Here is a 20379-nt window from a genome sequence, read left to right on the forward strand (position 1 = left end):
TAAATCTGTAACCCATAAAATGCGGCTACCATATTTTTAAGGTAAATTTCTGGCAACCACAGCCGCAGTTTTTTTATGTGAAATGTAGAAGAGACAATGCTGTAGTTGTGGATGCTTCTTAAAAAGCCCTGTCCTCATCTCTCTCTACAATCATTGGATCCTGTCGATACTGTAGCTGGTCGACTCAGTTTCTCTCTTTCCTCCATAATCGATGCGTTCAGGCTTTCGAAGATATATTGTTTGCAGTAACATTTTGGAATGCCCGTGTTGATGGTCTGTTGTGGAATAAAATTCAGGAACCATCTCATAAATCTAATAAGTCAAGAAAATCTCTTAAACTCATTTATAAATATAACCCTTGCAATTACAATCTGTTAAACAGATTTATTTGTCATATTGATATATTTTTGTAGTTTACCTGCTGAAATGTGCATGTTTTCTTTTTTTTTTCTTTTTTTTTTTTTATGTATGACATTACATTTATAACATAACATGGAAATAAAATCACAACATTTATTTCCATCAAGAGGTGTATCTATGTTTGGTTAAGATCTTGTATTGACAATGCAAGAGTCCAGCACTCTGTAAAGTCTCCTCCAGCACATCCCAAAGACTTTCACTGAATTTAAGGTCTGGATTCAGAGGTGCCAATTTATGTGTGGAAATGATTCTTCATGCTCCCTCTCAACCATCCTTTCACAATTTGAGCCTGATGAATGTTGACATTGTCATCCTGGAATATGGCCATGATGTGTCTTCCTACAGGGTTGTTTAAGAAATGAGAAGCTATACACTCCATTAATAGGTTTAGAAGAACTGTTGCTATAATAATCAATGAACGTAAAAAAAAAACATTAAAAAAAATTAAATCCAAAATTATAATTTTTTGGCCGGGCAGTGTATAAGCCTTATTTTTTCATTTTAAAAACAGAAGTTCAACTTAAAAACAATATTAAGTCTGAAAAATAAGAAAGCTGTAAAATATTTTTATACAACTTTATTTCTATCGTTTGATTTTGAATGTATGTATTTTCTTTGTTTTGTTTATCCTAATGTATCCCCTGGCTGTATTTGCAAATCTATTAAACCAATAAAAAAGTATAAAATAATGAAAGTGAGGCCAACTTGATTATGTCATCTCCACACTAAAAAACAAAAATGGCTTTGAAACTATTTTCACTCAGAAATTGCTGGCAAATATCGCAAATAATTACAAACAAACAGCAGAAGACTGAAATAGAATTTTCTTGTAAAAGTTCTTTTTTTTTACAGTGCAATGGAGGCTGCATGGTATCAATGACTTCTCTGATTGGTTATTATGGGTATTGTAGTTCTATAATTATTATTATTATTAAACAGGTTGAAATCACACTGACCTGTGGCTTCCATAAGCACATGACACTGCTTAACAATCCTGGTTCTCATGGCAGATCATGAAAGGAAACCTTTTTATTTTATTTTATAATGATTAATTACATTTGAACACACTGTTGAACTCTGTATTGCATTTCAATGCACTTCCTGTCCCATATTCCTCATCTAATTCTTCATATCCTGCTCCTCAGGGCCCTCCTGTTCAGTCTAACCACCACCTCCTTTTTGCTCCACTTTTTGGAGGTGGGCAATCCAGGTCCGAAAACAAAAATCCAGCGGTCTGTTTTAAAATAGCACTCATTCTGCCTCTCTCCGGATTCTGTTTTGGAGGAAGAAATGTCAAATACGTAGCACAGTACCTCGGAGTGACATTTGGTTCATCTGAACCCTGCTATTTGTGGCTTGAAACTCAGTTTTCCCCCTGTTAGTCATATGAACAGTGCTAACTCACTGCACACACACCCTTTCTTTCCTACCTCAGCCAAGTTATACCCTTGCATGTTTAAAAAGACATTTTCAAGACACCGTTTAAGTTGTTTTAATGAGAGCGTTAAAGTAAAATAAATCTTTCTGATCAAAACAACATGTATGCAACAAGCTTTAATCTCTTGCAGGGTTCACATGCAGACATGTGTGCTGATCCCTGCGGCCCCAGGTAAAGTAGGAAGCTCTGCTCAAGTTTAAAGAAAGACTTCCAGGGTCAATAATGGCACAGGGTGAGGGAAAGGAGGATTGGAGATGAGATGGGACAGGAGGAGGGGTGGAGGTGGAATTCTGTGGTTGGAGTACTAACCTCTCATTCCTCAGTAGCTCTCAGGCAACACACAGCAAGCATTTGGTTGTATGACTGACCCCAGAACAGAATTTCAGGCACTACACAACACTGTGAGGTGTAACAGCATGAACTCTAAAAGGGATAGTTTACCCAAATAATGAAAATACTGTCATAATTTAATAACTTCCATATTTATTTTCCATATTATGGAAGTCAATGGGTGCCTTCAACTTTTTGGTTACTTACAATCTTCAAAATTTACATTTTTGGGTGAACTTCCCCTACTTTGATTCTTCACAATATTTTGCAAGTGAAAGAAACAACAAATGTTTTTTAACAAATGAAATTATACATAAAGTAATATTATTAAATAATCCTGTAATTGTAGATTTTCCCACTTATGATGATTTTGGATAATTTAGTATTGTTTGATGATTGTCTTTGATGTTCTATAGGCTATTCATACAAAGACATGTTTTACACATACACAAGAGTGCTTTATTTAAATATTCTATTTAAATATACATTTGACAAAAGGGGTTAGTTGCTCCCATACAACAAAGCTAAACTAAAGTTGTGCCATTGTGTCAAGTTGTGTCTCACATTCTGAAAAAAGTTAAATGAGGTAGAATTGTGCATTTATTTTTAATTAAATCACATTTGCATCACATTTGTTGAAGTTAAATGTCTTTGTTGCAACAGGTAGCACTGGGCCTTATCGCTTAATATGCAAATATGTAGGTATTTATGAGATTGCGTCACTCTTAAAGGGATAGTTCACCCCAAAAAATGAAAAATTTGGCATCATTTAACGTTACTCACCCTGAGGGCGAGTAAATGATGACAACATTTTCATTTGGGGTGAACTACCCAAGAAGGGTAAGAAAACCCTACACGAAAACCTGCTCATTTCTTTAGATGTTTTGTTGTGGTTGCGTTACATATCTGGATGCGTGGCCACCGTGGACTGCGCCTCACTCTAACAACTTTTCGTGGTATTTTCCTCCCAGTCGAGGAGAGTTTCTATAGAGACGCCTCATGTTGCTGGTGTGACGGCTCCTGCTCCGGTGGAAAGCAACCAATGAGAGGCAGGAGTGCGGTGTCTGGTTACTCCCTCTCTCCCGCGAGCAGGAGGGCTCACAGACGCTAGAGAGAGATCTGAACCTCTCGGGCTGGAAGGGTGACTCGGCTTCCCAGAGGAACCAAAGACGCGTTGCCTGTTTTCAGCCGCGTAAAAGATCCTCTATTTACTCGCAGTCTGCAACATTTTACGCATTATCCTTTAAGGACAATCCAAGAAGTGCTGGTTACTTTTTTTTTCTTTAACGGAGATCATGGACCTTACGTTCGAAGTAGATCTTATGAAGTAAAACCTGTTGCCAGTTCGACTCGGGCTGGTTTTCCATTTCAGGTTTGCTGGTGGATGTGATGCTGGACTCTTGTTTGCGCACTGGCTGGTAGTTGGAGTGAAGTTTGAAGTTGTAGGCCACTTATTTGCGAGGTAAGTTTTTGTTTTTACATCAATACTTTGTTGAGTTTGATGCTACTGCTTGCAAAATTTACTAGCTTTTATATTGGTCTATAAACCCCGCAAGTAGCTTTGCACACCATGAGGCACCAGGCTTTGGATTAGGGAAGGTTTATGTCTGTATTCGAGCAAAAATGCGACTTTTATTCGAACTTTATTCGAATTTCATTTTTACAGTTTACAGCAAGTTCCAAGAAGGCGTTGTGTATGTAAAAATATGAGCTCTGCAAATAGGCTACAAACTGTGCCCAATGTTGCAGTGTTGGATGGTGGAGCGAGTTGGAAGTAACCGCAGGTGTTTTCCTGATGGTCATTGGTCTACCATTGGTCCACTTGAGGGTCTCTTTGGATAATTTTGTGCCTTTAACATGTAGTTTCAGTCAGTAATATTGAAATGAAAGACTTTTTATCTTTATTTGGTATTATTATTGTAGGCATGCTACAATACAAAATGGCTCGTTTTTTTGTAGCCTAGCTGGCCTCCAAATCACAACACTGCAAGTCTAATATCACAGATATAGTCATTGATGCCTAATATGACCTGGTTAAATGGGGAATTGTATAAAAGTTAGATTTTTTCCCCCCAAAATTAACAGTAAAGTGCCATGGTATTTCTTGCTAGAACATTTCATACTAATTTGACGAGCATTGACATGAATATGGCAATCTTTCATACATTAATGAAAGGGAGTTTTAATATTGTAATGTCCATGCCTAAATTCTAGACTAGTTTAGTGGTGCTCTCAACAAGTAATTCCATGGATTATTACCTGACCTAAAAATCTGAATCTCTATAAAATAATTTGTATAAAATCCTGTAATCATATATGACCTGAAAGTAATGTAAAAAGTGTGGGAAAGCTGTATTTACTACAATAGTGTTATCATCCCAGAAAATGACCATACTATGGTACCTCCACAGTACATTTTGCAAAAGTTAGAAGGTTGTACTCTGCTTTTTATATCCTGATGACCATCATCATGAGTTTGAGGAACCTTTCATCCTCATGCACTTCAGCTCTTTAAAGCTGTCATTTGAGAGCTGAAACTTGTCATTTTTAGTCTGTTTATATCCCATGATGCCACCCCTGAACTAATGGCAGGCGGAACTGTCTCTTTCCAGTATAAACATGAGGAGTTCTTATGAAATTATGCTGTGTGGTTTGCAGTTCACAGAATTATCAGTGAAAGAGAAGGTTCTTGCACAGAGGAATGTTCCTGACACTGAGGGTGTCTGATTCATCCAGCCATAGTTATAGGGGCCAATACAGGTTCTTGTTTTCTTTTGTGCGGTGGTCCCAAGGTTTGTTTTATCCTCTGCGCTGAGCTCAATGGATCTTTTGTTTCATGTCTCTATTGCAGTTCATACAGTCCGGGCGCTGCTTACATCTGGGTTGTGCGAATCTGGCTCGGTAATCTTGCCTAGCCAAACGTCTCAAAGTTCATTTGTGCTGGACAGGACATGGTTTAGACTTAAAGTCACCATGACATCAAAATTGACAGTTCTTGTTTTTTTAAATTGGAATATTGCATTCTTTATTACAATTATTATGATTATTTTTCATTCATATACCCTCGTAATTTCATTAATTGAATGACTTCCCCTCCCTCTTGCTCATCTCTTCTCTTCTCGTTTACTGGCTTGAGTGTTGGACAACCTGTCACTCACATGAGTTCACAGCAATAGCAAATCACAACCATCTTATGATCCAATTAATTCCCGATGGTCAAAACCAAGTCCCGCCCTTCATTTTTTTTTCTTTTTCGAGAAGCCGTTTCACCTGGATATGGTGGAGTCTTCCACAATAGGGAATACTATTGCAACTTTGTTCGTTTTTATGGCAATTTTAAAGGTGCGGTATGTAATAGTGACAGGTAGTGGTTGAAATAGGCACTGAAGTCCAAATTCAAAATATTGGAGAGAGTTGTTTGCCCCGCCCCCTCCTCCTCAGTCATGAAGCTCATGTGGGTTGCCAGATTGAGAACAGGAACAAGCGCAATTGACAATGGAAGGTGTTGAGTTGATTTATTGGTATTTTAATATGCCTCTGGTTTAAGATGGATGCTGATCCTTTTTAGATCAGGTAGAATCTGTGATCTCTGACACTGTTTCTTTGTTGGCTTCCATGGCTGCAATACACTGTGATTTCTGTCAAGTGGCAACCCTGAGTGTCAAAATACTATTGGGTAAATTGGCAGTGGGCGGGATTAAATGTACCAAAACAGACATTCCACACGAAACACACATTTCAAAGTAGAATAACTGGCTGTAGAATATTTTTTTCATAGAAACAAGAATGTCAACTTGGCGTGTTTCCTAAATAACTGCAAACATATTATGGTATTTTTATGCTTTACTACAGTCCAAAAAATTACATACAGAATCTTCAAAGCCCGTTCACACCAAGGATTATAACAAAAAAGATAAAGTTTTAAGAATAGTTCTAAATTTAAAAGAAAAGCAGATTCTACACCACAACTATAATGATAATGAGACAGAGAAACAATTTTTCCAGATGATGAACGATTAAAACATTTACAGCCAATCAGAATCTATAAAGAGCTTGAGCATTTAAAGTAAAGCAAAACAGCATCACTCGCTTATAATAATCAGAATGTTTTCATTGTTGGTGTCGACGCCAAGTTATATTTGGGTATACTTAGTAAACACTATAACGCTAACAACACTGAGGAACAATATCATTAAAATCACTAAATGAACGATAAAAACATTGACAGCCAGTCAGAATTCACCGAACTTTAAAGAGCTCGAGCATTTAAAGTGGTAGACGATGTAACTGCAGTGCACACATGTATAATAAATAGCATATCATAACCACACCAAGTAACAATGTCATTGGAATCACTTAAAAAACTTCTTTTCCAGATGATGAACGCTAAAAAACATTCACAGCCAATCAGAATCCCCCAAACTTTAAAGAGCTCGAGGATTTAAAGTGGCAGACAACATACCTGCAGTTTGTGTATAATAAATAGAACGTCATTATGCGTTGGTGTGGATGCTAATAGTTATAATTATCTTTACAGTTATCATTCTTTGTGTGAACTGGCCTTTAGAAAACCAGCTCATGCAAAAGCACATTTGAACTTTGGCTATTCAGTCCATCAGTTTTATCCCATCGTTTTGAGTACTTGGACTAAAATTTGATGGATGTGAAAGTAGGCCGACAGTGAAAGAGGTTTACCTTCGTCCAGTGCACGAGTTCACCTCTGACTGTCTGAATCCAGCTGCTGTGTATTTCTGTTTGCTATGAGCCTTTCGGATGGATTATGGTGCTTATTATATGATGTAACAGCCATGTGGATGGTGCGTTTGGCAGGTGGGTAAGAAAGGGCGCGAGCACTGGTTTGCTTGCTTGTTACGTTTGTGTAAATGTTTATTCTGTTTCCTAACATTCGGGTGAACGGGAAGCTTCAGTAGGCGACTTTGATAAAGTGGCACAACAGTCTTGGTTGGCCTCTGATTTTATAAAAAGAATAACACAAGCATTGTGTCCACACGTTTTTCCGCTCGTGCTCTAAGGAGATCTTTCTCGCTGGATTGAGAAATGTGTTGAACGGAAGTCTCAGTTTTGATGGCTTCCTGGATCAAGCCGCACCCTCTCACCTTTGATGCTAATTCTGCTCTTTCAGCGTGTTATTTTGTTCTTGTCTGTCTCCACTGAGGAAATTCCATCTCTGCTGAACCGCAACTCAGTGCGCTTTTACACGCCAGACGCTCACAGCTCAGGTTTTTAGTTCGGCCATATTCAGTCATCTGTGTGAAGTGTTTTTCTTTAAAATGTGCATTTGCACTCTCTTTTGCACTCTTTGTGCTTATTCTGAGTAAATGTTTAGGTTTTGGAGTTAGCGCTGATGTGGATTGAAATAAAATGGCTTTTGGGCACGGAAATAAAGCTCTTAGGCCTGGTTTCACAGACAGGGCTTAGATTAAGCCAGTATTAGTCCTTAGTTCAATTAGGACATTTAAGTAGCTTTTATAAACATGCCATAGAAAAAAAAACATTACTGGTGTTCATCTTGAGACAAAACAATGGCATATTTTTTTTTTTATTTTTTTTTTTTTATTTATGATTTTTGACAGCTTACAACAGCATAGCACAATGAAACTTCTCTCTGCTGTGCCTTTTTTTTAAACAACAACAACAAAAACCCCAACATAGAAGACAACATAATTAGACATTTAAGGTTAGCCAATTAAGCAGTTTAAATACCATTAAACAAAACCAACAAAAGACAAACAAAACAAAAGATAAATAACTAAAAATAGAATAATAATAAATAAAATAAAATAATGAGTTTAACAAATAGGATCAGATTTTCAGCAGTTAAGCTATCACATTTAAGACGTGGCTGATTTTTCATGACATGGTATAGTGCACATTTTGAAAGTTTCCATATATTTTAAGAATGGCTGCCATGCTTTATTAAATTTAGACAATGAACCAGTTAGAGTACATCTCATCTTTTCCATGTTTAAAAACCTCATAATGTCAGCGATCCATTGGTCATGTGTTGGGGGATGTTCCTGTTTCCACCTTAAGAGTATGAGACGCCGCGCAAGCAAAGAGGCAAAAGCTATAGCGTTTGAATAATGTTTAGTTAAAGAAATGTTAGAGGGTACTACCCCAAAAAGTGCAGTCAAAACAGAGGGAGTGAAATTAACTCTATACACCTCAGAAAAAGTGTTGAATATAGATGTCCAATATTTATTGAGATTAGGACATGTCCAGAAGGTATGTAAAAGTGAACCAATATCTGCTTTACAGCGATTACACATTGGATCACTATCTGGATAAAACTTAGCCAACTTCTCCTTAGAAATATGCAAACGATGAAGGACCTTAAATTGAAGGAGTCCATGTCTGGCGCAAATAGAGGATGAATGCACCCTCTTCAGCATAGAGTCCCAAAGATCATCTGATAAATTTATCGCCAAATCTTTTTCCCAGTGAGCTTTAATAATGGAGAGAGAAGGGGTGTGTATTTCTAACAGTAAACAATAAATTTCTTTAATCACTCCCTTCTTATGAGCATTTATATCAAGAATATTATCCAGAGGAGTTATCTCTGGCAAGTTAGGAAAGGTTGTGAATCTACTAGCTATAAAATGGCGTATCTGCAGATAACGGTAAAAGTGAGTACCAGGTATATTAAATTGGTCAGTCAACTGTGAGAATGAAGCAAAAATTCCATCTATAAAAAGGTCTTTTAAAGTCTGTAAACCTTTACTGCTCCAAGTCTCAAAAGCCGAATCATTCAAGGAGGGTGGAAACATGTGAACAATGGCATATTTTAAGATATGTCGGTGCAAGTTGCTATCCGTTAAAACAGCTTAAAGGACAAGTTCAGTATTTTACACTTAAAGCCCTGTTTACAGATCGTATCTGATGAAATAGAACGGTTAAGATTAAATTTGGACACATGCTGCTGTCCCGAGAATTTTAGGTTTATTTCGCTTCCCCCCACCACCCCCACAATGGTTGTCTATATGCACTGGAAGATTCCGTCCTAAAAACACATTAAACTTTCGTTTACAAAGACGTGAAACTCTCCGAGTGGTCAGGGGGTGTTCACTGAAAAATCGCTGAAAAAGATGCATTCCAACAGGTTTTATCGTAGTTTTTGTCCAACTCCATTGACTTAATAGGACGTGCTGTGAGACCGCAGCACCTTTACGATATTACTCCGCCCGCCGCTTCTTCTGTGTATTCAATGAAATGCCCGTGGTTTGCTTGCAATTGGCAAAGGTGCATTATCGCCACCAACTGGGCTGGAGTGTCTATTATTCAAGCTCTCAACGGAAGAATCACGGGTGTGACGCGTTTGGCAAAATAGGTCCACAAAAGCGAAATAAACCTAAAATTCTCGGGACAGGAGCATGTGTCCAAATTTTAATCTTAACCGTTCTATTTCATCAGATACGATCTGTAAACAGGGCTTTAAGTGTAAAATACCGAAGCTGTCCTTTAAACATGCATTTTAGTCTGGGACTAGACTTAAGCCTTGTCTGTGAAACCGGGGGTAAATGTTTTATATTATGATACACTCCTGTTCAAAAGTTTAGGGTCAATACGATTTTCATATAGCAAATTGATCAAAAGTGAGATTAAAGATTTCTGTTTTAAATAAATGCTGTTCTTTTGAATTTTCTATCCATCAAAGAATCCTGAAAAAATGCATCTTGGTTTCCACAAAAATATTAGGCAGCACAACTGTTTTCAACTTGATGATTATAAGAAGAAATGTTTCTTGAGCAGCAAATCAGCATGAATGATTTCTGAAGGATCATGTGACACTGAAGACTGGAGTAAAGATGCTGAAATTTCAGCTTTGCATTACATGAATATATTTAATTTTTAAATATATTAAAAATAGAAAACATTTATTTTAAATGATAATATTTCACAAAATTACAGTTTTTACTGTATTTTCGATCAAATATATGCAGCCTTGTTAAAGGAGAACTCCGGTGAATTTTTAAGTTAATCTTGATCGTTTTACCTTTGTGAGTACTGTCTATAGAAAAAAAACCGAACCGGATCGGTAGTTGCAACGCGGAGCTGTTACAGTTAATGCCCAGAGCTCCCATTCAGCTAAAACGGCAGTTATGGGGGCATTAACCTAAATAGTGTCTTTGTGCCTCTTAACAGACACAAAATGCAATTAAAATGTCTGTCCAACATGAACAGGGCCCTTACATGACAACAAGATGCGTTTAGCAACTTAGCCATTGTTTAAACTCACCTAAATAGTGTTTTAGACGGCTAGCTGTAGTCTCGCGCTGAAGTCCCGTGGGAACTCAGTATAGTAGCCGGAACACGACGCTCCTCCCACCTGCACTATGTGCGCTATTTTTTCCCCCCAAACGACTTCAGCGGAAATCCCGCCCTGCAGCTGATTTAATTGGTTTAGGTTACAGTGACGATTGACATGACCAATGAAAACCTTAGAATCAGCTGCAGGGCGGGATTTCCGCTGAAGTGGTTTGGGGAAAAAAAATCACGCGCACTTTTTCCGGCTACAACTGAGTTCCCACGGGACTTCAGCGCGAGACTACAGCTAGCCGTCTAAAACACTATTTAGGTGAGTTTAAACAATGGCTAAGTTGCTAAACGCATCTTGTTGTCATGTAAGGGCCCTGTTCATGTTGGACAGACATTTTAATTGCATGTTGTGTCTGTTAAAGGTGCCCTAGAATGGATTATTTTATTATTTTATAATGTTTCCTAGTGTGCCCTTATAATGTTAGTATGTTTTTTAGATCAAAATTTGTTATAATTTAGAAATAAAAGGCATATTTCCTAGCCTGATTTTATCCTTTGATTTGAACACTCAGTTTGAAGGGGCGTGTCTGCTGTGAGACTTCAGTGTAAACGCCCTCTGCTGTGATTGGCTGACATGCTTGCATATGAAATATCTGGCATTAAATGTAGAGCTATCAGGAAAACTTTTACTATTACAGCTTTTATACGTTTTTACTATTACAGCTATCGGGATTAATAAATCGTGAGAAGTTTTTTAAGTATTTAGATCTATTCCCATCACATAAAAGGTTGCAGTGAGTGAGCATTGAGCAGATGACAGTCTGTTGATTGCGTGAATTAAGATCTTATCACTGCAACGCGATTTACTGATGCATAAATAGTGTTGAACGACTTTGAGAGAAAGATTATCTGTCTGAATTTGAACAATTACACATCAGAAATTCACATAACCCACTGGTTCTCCAGAGGCTCGGATGAAGGAGCTAAAAAATATATGTTTGTGTTCATTTGTACATCCAAACACTGAGCAACTGCCATGCTTCGTTCGCTCGTTTGCAAGCCACAATGTATCTCGAGTAAAAAAACAATATCGCGCTGGATCTAAATAACACAGTGTAAATTACCGTTAGTAAAATCACTACTTACCGCTTGCGGGAATATAACGTTAGTTGAAATTGCCCCCTTCGTCAGTATGAGACGCCGAGAGAAGCCTGGCTGCTTGATATTGTTCCAGGTTAGAAAAAAAGTCCGCGGTGAAATGGGCAGAGCAACTAACAACTTCGAATTAAACTGTAGCGGTATCCGATTATATATAGATAGATTATAGATAGATCTGCCATTTTCCCTATGATCCTCCTCCTGCTTGTTTCTTCACCTGCAGAACTTCTGATGATTCGGCTGCGCAGTTTCGCCTGGCACTGAGCATGGGCTAGCATATGCAAATTTTTGGAGGCGTACATATTAATGATCCCGACTGTTGCGTCACAGTTGGTGTTATGTGGAGATTCGCCTGTTTTTCAGGGGTGTTTTTCAAAAACGAGATTTAAATAAGAAAGTGAAAACTATGGTGTTTGAGACTCACTGTATGTCATGTCCATGTACTGAACTCTTGTTATTTAACTATGCCAAGATAAATTCAATTTCACATTCTAGGGCACCTTTAAGAGGCACAAAGACACTCTTTAGGTTAATGCCCCCATAACTGCCGTTTTAGCTGAATGGGAGCTCTGGGCATTAACTGTAACAGCTCCGTGTTGCAAGCACCGATCCGGTTCGTTTTTTTTTCTATAGACAGTACTCACAAAGGTAAAACGATCAAGATTAACTTAAAAATTCACCGGAGTTCTCCTTTAAGCAGAAGAGACTTGTAGAACTGGCCCCATAATTTTGAATGGGAGTGTCATTGCTAGTGTTTGATATGATGAGTAACCCATTTTACTTTTGCGTTAACACAGGGTGTTCTTGTGTTCTTGCATTGGTTAATTTTCTTTTCAGTGCTGTAAACGAGACATGCAGACTAAGCTTTAAAATAAAAATGGCCATTCTGTTTTGGTTTTTTTTCTTTTTCCCTGGATGATTCACATATTTTGGGGTTTTCCAGGGTGGAAACTTACTGAGAGCTGGTGTATTTTATGTTCTACCAGTATATCCAAGTCAAACCGGGCTGTTGCCCCGGGCAGTGTGTATCCCTTTGGCCCAGGCTCAACACGTGGCGAATATTAGTGTGTTTGACCTTGAGAAGCAGCTACGAGTGGGCAGTTTTGTTCTGGAGGCCTCTGGTTTTCTCTAGAGCTCTGCTTTAGAGGCTTGATTGATCACACCATTGAGAGAAGAAAAAAAGAAAAGAAACCTCTCACCCTCACTGATCTGGGATCAGAGCCACCCTGTGTGAATTACAAGCATTACCATTACAAAATGGATCACAAAACTGAAATTGGATCTAGCAGACATTGAATATAGAAATGGTTTTGGCATTAAAGTACATTGGGAGTTGAGGAAATTAGGGCTGCACAATATATCGTTTCAGCATCGACACTGAGATTTGCTCATCCACATATTCACATTGCAGGATGCGTGATGTCAAGTAGGCCTAAGTAGGGATCGTAGTTGATCCGTATGGACCAGGCCCCACTGTTCGGATTGCATGCGTTTTTAAGTCTAGTCAGTTTTAACACTCAAGTGAGTTTAAAACATTCAAGCGCAAGAAGACGTGAAAGAATATTAATTTGGGAACTCGCACACTGTTTCATAAACACAGCAACACAACAAATACAGTTCTGAATTATTTCAAAATGGCAGTCTCAGCGAGTATCCTCGTAAACACAATTGCTTACGTCTTAAGTGAAGGTAGACAACTGAGAAAGAAAACTGATCCTGTGTCTGTATATTGGATCCATCATTTGGCACTATATTTGCATTATAAGTCACAGTACATTTTAGATGATGACTTGTATTATGGAAAATAAGGTACATTTTTATCTTTCACTTCTTTAATTTATTAACAATCTTTTAAAAACATTTTTACTTCATAAATTAAACATTTTGAGTCTAATTGGCTGCATACACTATATTGTCCAGCCCTGGTGGAGCTTGTGGAGGAGAGAAGAAGAGAAAAGGAGGAGTAGATTGGCATAGTTCTATTCCCCAACCTTGTTTTTTACTAGAAATAGGAGAAATGGAAAGAAATGATAGGCTTCCTTAGCAGTGAACAATCATGATGAACTTACACAAGCAAAGTGGTGGAATAGGAAAAGAGATAAAGATCAGGGGCGGGGTTAATCTTTCATCCAAGTAATGACTCATCCAGGGTAAAAGGGAGTTCTTCTGCCTCTACCATGTAAAAGTGTGTTTTGTTTAATGCTGCAGGAAATATGCACTGATTCATCATGGTGCAGTAATCTGGTCCTTCCAGTCGCCTGTGTTACTTTAGCGAAGCGTGTTGTCAGGGATTATTTTGCAATAGTCATTGTGTGTATATACAGTATGTACACACACACACACACACACATACACACACACTGCACTTTTTTATTTTGTCGCATGCCAGTTTGCACACCAACAACAAAATGAACATTCTAGCCTATATATTAATTAGATTTGGATTACATTACTCTCCTAATTTCTAATTGTGTGATTATATGGTTGGTTGCTTTTTATTATTCCTTTTTGACATTGTTTTTTGTCCATCACCTTATCAGAACAGACTTGCGCCCCATTTTTAGGTCATGGCCCACCAATTGAGAACTACTATTTTGAAGCTGAAATGAGAAGAACCTAATTTGAGGAAGGATAGTTGCTTCCTGTTTTATGTCATACAAGCTTTTTAGGACTCAATGACCTGTATTTGGAAAATCTATGAGGTATTCCTGCCTCTCAAGTTTTCCTTATTTTTAACAGAGATCGAGTAAGACAGAGAGAGAGAGGTAAGGGGATCCAGCAAAGGATTGTGGGAGTTTGGAGTGTTTTTTGCTTTCTTCGGTCAAAAGCATCTCCAAGAAAGATTTTCGGCTCAGCTTACTGGCATCAGGCTGTTTTTAGAATTACAGATGATTTAACCGGGTCCAACCACAGATTAATGTTATGAGAAAATTAAACATCCTCTCTATTGGGCTTTGGTGTTCTGTTGGAAACTGTTAGCCCATGCTTAAAAAAAAAAAGATTGCTTCTAGAGTTTTATTCTTGAATCTGCATACTGCCAAGTTCTGCAACTAAATGGAAAATACTGAAATGATGACTGCTGTCTCGGGCATTTATGGGAAAAACAGAGTGCTTGTATCATCTGGAAGATGACTTAAAACAAGCGCTGTTCGCCTATCTCTTTAACCCTGTCTCTACACTGAATAAAATTAGTGTTGGATTTATTTTCATTCAGAAATTTCTAGTAAATTTCACAAATGATTATAAAGAAATGGCAAGTACCATTGAATTAAACATGGAATTTTTAAGGTGAAGTAGAAAGACTCAAATTGTATTTTCATGTGGAAAAAAGTTCTCCACATTTTTTAACTTACATTTTTTTTTTGTACACAATCCGGGAAAGTTTCTTTTGGGTAAAGGGGTTTCACCAGCATGAGGATCATGATGAGATATCACGTTTCAAAGATGAATCCCTTTAAAATCCTCATTACTGTGATCAGGAAAACCCTGACCACGCTCATTGTTTGTGTTTCCCCAGCTCGCTCGGCACTGGGGGAATAATCTTGGCCTGAATCTACTATCCATTGCAGCTCTTCTTTCAGTACTGACTAGTTTTAGGGCTTAGTTTCATGTCTCAGCTCATTGCCGCTGTCTAGAGAAAATCTTGAATCTCCATAATTTAAAAGATGATACTTGACCATTATGGAAAATAAGCTGCAAAACTGGCTCATTAAGAAATTCACAGCATTGAGCAACTTGGTATATAACTGCCCACATTTACATAGCAAATCACAACCAGTGTTCAGTAAAATGGTGGGATACTTAACTGAAAATAAACCTATAAAAACATTTTTATTAATTGAAATTAAATAAATGTTAACTGAAATAAAATAAAATATACAAAAACAAACGTAACTTTGACACCATGAAATCAAAATGGCCAATTCTTGTTTTTGAGTAATATTGCAGCCTTTTTTATTTATTTGTCAGTGCACATTATTATTATTATTATTATTATTATTGTTATTTTAATTAATGTTAATCTTTAATCCAAATAACTTCCCCTCCTCCTTGCTGCAACATCTCTTCTCTGATGACGTGTTTACTGGCGTGAGGGCGGGGAAACTTGTCACTCACATTAGATTGACCAATAGCAAATCACAACCATCCAATCAATTCCCCATGTACAAAATCAAGTAATTTGATTCTTGTTTGAGAAGCCGATTCAATCAGATGTACGTCACAATACATTTACATTTACATTTAGTCATTTAGCAGACGCTTTTATCCAAAGCGACTAACAAATTAGGACTAATTTAAGCGAGTCATCATAAAGAGGCAAAAAACAACAACACAAGAAGTGCTCAAAATACGAAGTTCAGGTATTATTCAGAGTAGCATAAGCCTGATAAGTGATGTTTCAAAGGGAAAAACATCGTTTTTCTTTTTCTTTTTATTTTTTTTATTTTTTTTATGAGGTTAAGTGCTCACGGAAGAGATGGGTTTTTAGCTGTTTTTTGAATGTTGTCAGGGATTCTGCATTCCGGATGAGGGTGGGGAGAGCGTTCCACCAGCATGGAACTGTGAATGAGAATGTTCTGGAAAGTAATTTTGTGGCTTTCTGCGATGGAACCACGAGACGTCGCTCGTTGACCGATCGTAGGTGTCTGGTAGGGATGTAGACTCGTAGGAGTGAGTGAAAGTAGGAGGGAGCTGAGCCTGTGATGGATCTGTAAGCAAGCGTCAATGCCTTGAACTTGATGCGAGCAGCGAGAGGTAGCCAGTGTAGAGAGATGAACAGAGGAGTGACGTGGGCCCTTTTGGGCTCGTTGAAGACAAGACGAGCTGCAGCATTCTGGATCATCTGTAGGGGTTTGATTGCACATGCTGGAAGTCCAGCCAGAAGGGCATTGCAGTAGTCAAGCCTAGAGATGACCAGGGCCTGGACGAGAAGTTGTGTTGCATGCTCTGTTAGGAAAGGCCGGATCTTCCTGATGTTGTGCAGTGCAAACCTGCAAGATCGAGCTGTCTTTGAAATGTGGTCTGTGAAGGTCAGCTGGTCATCAAACGTTACTCCAAGATTTCTGACCGACCTTGATGGGGTGATTAATGATGATTCTAGCTGGATGGTGAAGTCGTGCTGTAGAGACGGATTGGCAGGGAGGACAAGAAGCTCAGTCTTTGCCAGGTTGAGCTGCAGGTGATGTTCCTTCATCCATGTGGAGATGTCCGCCAGACAGCTTGAGACCCGTGCAGCTACTGTGGGATCATCTGGTTGAAATGAGAGGAAGAGCTGCGTGTCATCAGCATAGCAGTGGTAGGAAAACCCGTGTGCCTGTATGATGTGTCCCAGTGATGTGGTGTAGATGGAGAAGAGGAGGGGACCAAGAACTGAACCCTGGGGAACCCCTGTGGTCAGCTGATGTGCCCTGAATACCTCGCCTCTCCATGCGACCTTGAAGGACCTACCTGTGAGATAGGACTCAAACCAGTGGAGTGAAGTTCCTGTGATGCCCAGTGATGAGAGGGTGGACAGAAGGATCTGATGACAGATCCAGGAGAATGAGGACTGAAGATTTGGAAGCAGCTTTTGCGATCCGTAGGGCTTCTGTGACTGACAGTAATGCAGTCTCAGTTGAATGCCCTTTCTTGAAGCCGGATTGGTTGACATCCAGCTGGTTGTTTTGAGACAAGAAGGATGTTACTTGGTTGAAAACAGCTCTTTCAAGTGTCTTCGCAATGAATGGTAGGAGAGAGATAGGTCTGTAATTCTCTTCAAATGATGTGTTTAGTGTTGGTTTTTTGAGCAGTGGGGTAACCCGAGCCTGCTTGAATGTTGTGGGGAAAGTGCCAGTATGGAGGGAAGAGTTGATGATGTGTGTGAGTGATGGTAGAATTGTGGGAGAGATGGCTTGTAGAAGGTGTGAGGGGATGGGGTCAAGTGGGCAGGTGGTAGGGTGACTGGAGAGGAGAAGTGTAGATACTTCTTCCTCAGTTAGCGAAGAAAAGGAGGACAGAGGGATATTGGCTGTGGAGGGGGTCGGTCTGGGTTCCTGTGTGTGTGGAGCTGAGAACTGACCGTTGATAGCTGTTGTTTTGTTGGTGAAGAAGTTCGCAAAATCGTCAGCAGTTAAGGAGGGTGCGGGTGGTGGTGGAGGTGGACAGAGGAGAGTGTTGAATGTCTTGAAGAGGAATCGTGTGTTGGAGGAGCTGTTGATCTTGTTGTGGAAGTATGAAGATTTTGCTGCATGAACATCAACAGAAAAGGAAGAGAGGAGAGATTGATACATACTCAGGTCAGATGCGTCTTTTGATTTGTGCCATTTCCTCTCCGCTGCCCTGAGATCGGTCCGGTGTTCCCGAAGAACCTCAGATAACCAGGGATTAGAGGGAGTAGCGCGTGCTGGCCTGGAGGAGAGAGGGCAGATAATGTCTAGAGAAGAGGTTAGAGTGGAGCATAAGGTGTCCGTTGCGGTATTCACATCCAGAGATGCGAATTGTGAGGGTCGGGGAAGAGAGGATGACACGGCAGAGGAAAGATGGGAGGGGGAAAGTGAGCGCAGGTTTCGTCTGAAAGTGACTGGGGGTGGGGATGGTGGTGCAGGGGTAGAGAGTAGTAGACTGAAAGTAATGAGGAAATGATCTGAGACATGGAGAGGTCTCACCAAGATGTTGTCTGTGGTGCAGCTGCGTGTGTAAACCAGGTCCAGTTGGTTGCCTGATTTGTGAGTACCTGCGGTGATGAGTCGTTTGAGATCGAAAGAGGCTTGGAGAGAGGTGAAGTCTGTTGCATGTGGCTTTTCGAGATGAATGTTGAAGTCACCGAAGACTAGAAGTGGGGTGCCGTCCTCAGGGAAAGTGGACAGCAGCACATCCAGCTCATCTACAAAGTTACCCAGCTGACCTGGGGGGCGATAAATGACTACAATATGGATTTTAATGGGAGTTGTAAGTGTAATAGCATGATATTCAAATGAGTTGTTGTTGCATAGTGAAGAGAGCGCGGAGTATTTGCAATTGTTAGAAACGAGAAGCCCTGTACCCCCACCTCTCCCAGACTGGCGAGGGGAGTGGGAGAAGGAGAAATTGCTAGAGAGAGCAGCAGGGGTTGCTGAGTCTTCTGGACGAATCCAGGTCTCAGTCAGCCCCAAGATACTAAGTGTAGAATGAGATGCAAAGGCTGGAATGAAGTCGGCTTTATTGACTGCTGACTGACAATTCCATAGACCCACCGAAAGAGAGAGAGGAGTATGTGCGGATGTGAGGATGGGACGCAGATTGGCAGTATTGCGCTGCCTATTGTGCGTGATGAAAGGACGTTGCCGAGAGATAACAGGAATGTATTGAAAGCACATGTTTGATTAAGGTGAACAATAAGGTAAGTAGAGGGAAGAGAAAGGGAAGAGGAGATACTTAAGTGCCTTTCTGGTGTCCTTGCTCGGTGGAGTCGCGCAGGTAGAGTCGCTGGTCTTTTCCCGAGTCGGTCTTCACACGAGGAGGCTGAACACGAGAGCTGAACGCTTCCGCCTAAGTGAATAACGCGAAAATGTGCCAATTCCAAACTGCTAGGAGCAAAGGCTTAAGTGCAAATGTAACAATTTAAATTTTCACTCGCGGCTGTTGTTAATTGTGCCAACGCGTCTAACTAAAATACAGAATTATGTGAAGTTAAAAATACAAAATAACAAGAGAATCGAAGATAGGCTTACCTTGACTAAAATACAACACTGAAATAACAGGAGAACAGAGTATTCTGGCAAAAACACTTGCGCGTTCTTACATTAGGGAAGGAAATGCCATCACAACTTCCGTTTCATGCTGATTTTAAACTTGTTTTGTTTCAGCCAGTTGCCAATAAGTTTCTCATTTTCATTTAGTTTAACCTTGTGTAAAAAATAACTAAAAGTAAAATAGAAATAAAATGTATAAAACCTAAATTACTAAAACTTTTAACTAAAATTAAACGGAAAATGTAAAAATAAAAACATACCAAATATTAATAAAAACGTTAAAAAAAGGTGCAGTAAAAAAACAAAAAAAACAAGTAAAAATATGCTTTTTATGTAATATTTGTACTTTTTAAATTGTGACTTTTTTCTGCAAGAAACCTTGATCAAAATTAATAATGGTCATCAGGGAAATCACATTTAAAATATGGCCTTTTAAAATAGGCATTTTATAAAGCTTAATATTACAGAAGTAGTTTGAAGCTGTGTTGTTTTTAGTTGTGTAAAATACACTTTAAAAATAGGCTTTTCTTCCTCCTCTTGAAACATTTTCCCCAGACGTGCAAGATTTCTCCCTGAAGTGATTACATACCGCATAACCCAAATTCCCCTGCAGTCCTGAGCATTTCAGTGCTGCTTGATGTCTTTTAACATTTTTAGAAATAACTGCCACCATGCATAATGACTGGGAAAAGAAACATTTCTGAAATTTACATAATGAAATAAACACTCGGGTGTGGGAGCTCACATTGGGTGGAAGGTGTAACGGGTGCTACAGTATGTTCAGAATGGAATGCTAGCGTATCTCATACTGCATCGTGGTGTATATATGTGACCCTGGATCACTAAACCAGTCATAAGTCGCACGGGTATATTTGGATATCCAAAAATCATTAGGATATTATGTAAAGATCATGTTCCATGAAGATATCTTGAAAATTTCCTACCGTAAATATGTAAAACTTTTTTTTTTTTTTGAATGCAGCACAATCGTGAACATAAATGGACAACTTTAAAGGTGATTTTTCTTAATATTTAAATTTTTTTGCA

General features: G+C 39.0%; 1 protein-coding gene across 6 annotated transcripts in view; it reads left to right on the plus strand.

The window, feature by feature from the left end:
- Nucleotides 1–3268: 3268 nt before the first annotated feature.
- ptpn13 (protein tyrosine phosphatase non-receptor type 13) overlaps nt 3269–20379 on the plus strand; it is an 83676-nt gene continuing 66565 nt past the window's right edge. For 5 of the 6 annotated variants that reach the window (XM_082140577.1, XM_082140579.1, XM_082140581.1 and 2 more), the window contains exon 1: nt 3270–3650. The gene's annotated coding sequence lies outside the window, so the exon portion shown is untranslated. Of the gene's footprint in view, nt 3651–20379 lie in introns of all 6 variants that reach the window. The other variant, XM_082140578.1, reaches the window with a different exon arrangement.

The sequence above is a fragment of the Leuciscus leuciscus genome (assembly GCF_965113295.1).
Source record: "Leuciscus leuciscus genome assembly, chromosome: 16".
In the NCBI taxonomy this organism is placed as follows: domain Eukaryota; kingdom Metazoa; phylum Chordata; class Actinopteri; order Cypriniformes; family Leuciscidae; genus Leuciscus; species Leuciscus leuciscus.